General features: G+C 29.7%; 1 long non-coding RNA gene across 1 annotated transcript in view; it reads right to left on the bottom strand.

The window, feature by feature from the left end:
• Positions 1-2,860, bottom strand: part of LOC122270196 (uncharacterized) — a 4,531-nt gene continuing 1,671 nt past the window's right edge. Inside the window, exon 2 of the long non-coding RNA XR_006225666.2 lies at positions 1-272. This is a non-coding gene — a long non-coding RNA (uncharacterized lncRNA). The remainder of the gene's footprint in view (positions 273-2,860) is intronic.

Here is a 2,860-nt window from a genome sequence, read left to right as displayed (position 1 = left end):
TTATAGATTTTTATTTATTAGAATCGAAAAAGTACAAAATATTGTACAAACGCTAGTTCACAGAGAATTATTATAAACGCTAGAGGATTTTATCAAATAAGAAGTTGTGTCTCCAATATTTATGTATATTCGACGAGTGCACAGGCTTTTTGAGTGCGAGTTTCATATTCATGGACAAGCGCAACCAACGCATCCAGTTGAAGTTTCTAGTAGAAAGCAGGGATCTTCACATGGTCCCGTGAATGGGTAACACCCATTAGCATCTTGACCATCTGGAAAGCAAATAATGACAAATGAATGTAGTGCGAGTTCTAAGTTAGACAGTTTTATAAAATTTACAAGAGGAAAACTGTGAAAAGATTTAAAACAATTCTTGCAGCAAACTTACAAGACAAGACATACAGTTTTAAATCCTTGAGTTTCTGGTTTTAGTTCAAAAAATTTTCGACAGATGCCGTTGAAAGTTCTATCTAGATTTTTATTTTAAAAAGTTTATTATTTAGTGCACTTTCTGATGAAAATTGTTTGAAATATAAACAGAAAGTTTGAGAGGAAAAATTTTATCCCTTGTTTCATAAATGCGCATCAAGAACTCAAGAACTTTTATGTTTCATAATATATATATATATANTATATATATATATATATGTAACTCATATCAATTCCGTTGATTATCAATATTATGAAATAACTAGGCAAAATTTCGTTAGTCTAATTTATTCGTGGATATATGGATATTTTTATAAAAGACTAATCTTTACGTTTTTTTACTATAACTGCAGAAATAATGAACAAAATTAAACAGACTTCTTAGGGTAATTTTTAATTAATAATAAAAGTATCATTTTAAAATTTGAAAAAAAAAAATGCACTAGATATGAGCATTTAAAATATTCATATTATGCTGCGCATGCGAGGAGAACTTTTAGAAATTTTCTCATTACTTTGTTTTGAATCGCATTTAATGACTTACGAAAAAAATTAAGTTTAAATATGTTGAAAATTTGGAAGGTTTTTAGTAATTTATAAGTAGTTTTTGTTGATTTGGAAAGAGAGCTTTGAGTGCTAAGGGGCCTTCCACAAATTTAATTTAGTACAATTAAACAAGATTTATTAGAAATGATGTCAGCTTTATATAGGACCATACTTTATTAAATTATGTTTTACTTCACGTTTATTAAATTATGTTATGTTTTGCTCACTTTTCTCAATACCAGTTTTTCAATGAAAGGGGTTTTGTCAATTTAGAGCTTTCATTTTTAAAAAAAAAGTGCAAAACTACATAGAAATTTGCTAGAAACTTTCAAATTTTCAAGATATTCAAATCGGCCTTTTTTTTATAAATGACCAAATACAATTTCAAACAAAATTATTCAGAAAAAAAAGTTTTTTTAGTTGTTTTTCGCACATGCTCTGTATGAAAATATCATTCGTCATTTGTTACCGGTCCCTCAAACTTCTAAGTGCTTTAAATTTTATTGATATGAATGAGAAATCGTATTACTTAAACAGTTCTAAAGTTTTAAAATAATTCTCTAAGTTTTTCTTGAGAAATATGAAAAAATGAGTTAATATAGAAGTGTTTCCATTATTTTGTTCAACCCCTGTATATACCCTATCCTACAATAATGGAAAAGTTTTCAGCGGTTTGAGGGACCGACAATAAATTACGAAAAAAAAACAAGTACTTTTTTAACATTCTATGCTAGAAAATCAAGCAGTAATCAAGTAACTTGTATCGATTACTTTAAGTTGTTATTTTTAATAACTGCATAAAATTTTGCAAACCTAGCAAAACTTTTTATGGGGTTTTGGACATACGAAAGAAAGACCAAAAAAACAAAATTTCTTGTTACAAATGCCACTGCTTAGAAAAAAATTAGTGAAATTCTGAAATCACAGAAGTTAAGGAGAAATGTTCTTTCATATAAGAAACATATGTTTTCTTATATGAAAACATATGTCTTATATTTCATATGTTTTTTATAAGAAACTATTTTTTTTTTTGTCTTAAGAAGAAGAAAAATAAAATATTTTTGGAAAATATTTAAAGAATTTATTAAAAAAAATTATTAATAGCAAAATATAGAAAAAATACCTCGTCATCAGCTCACACGAATATATCCGCAAAACGGAGTGCTTTCTAATATTGCATTAATATAACCAGAACAAAATATATCAATATAAAAGTGTGAGGAACACTCAAAAAATTGACAAGAAAATAGAGCATATTAAGTAAGAAATATACGGAATAAAACAAATCAAGTAAAAAATAATATGTAAGAAAAATACAGTGCAAAGCACAAAACTTATCTGTGGAGCGAGTAGCAAATTAAAATGAGATCAAACAGTGATCGGAGTTTCGATGGATACATTTTTTGAATGATAATATCACTAAAAATTCTGCTTTTAGTGGTTAGCAAACGGTACAAAGAAGCATTATCATCAAGCACAGGGCTCCAACATAGCTGGTCTTAAATGTGCCAACATTCCATTTTCACTCAGACAAAACCAAATCACTGTAACCGTTCTAAAATCCGACTACAGTTACTTTTGTCCTCATAACGCACTTGCATTGCATAAATTTATACTGTAAAAGTCTTAATATGGTTGGGTGGGGTCGCATTCATTTCATCGACAATCACTTCATCGACACACCATTTCATCGACACCACTTCATCGACAGGCCGTTTCATCGACTAGGTCATTTCGTCGACAGGCCGTTTCCTCGACAGGGTTGTTTCGTCGACAGGCCATTTCGTCGACAGGGTCATTTCGTCGACAAGTCATTTCGTCGACAGGGTCATTTCGTCGACAAGTCATTTCGTCGACAGGGTCATTTCGTCGACAGGGTCATTTC

This window comes from Parasteatoda tepidariorum, chromosome 6 (genome assembly GCF_043381705.1).
Source record: "Parasteatoda tepidariorum isolate YZ-2023 chromosome 6, CAS_Ptep_4.0, whole genome shotgun sequence".
NCBI lineage: Eukaryota > Metazoa > Arthropoda > Arachnida > Araneae > Theridiidae > Parasteatoda > Parasteatoda tepidariorum.
This window is presented reverse-complemented; position numbering and strand designations above follow the sequence as displayed.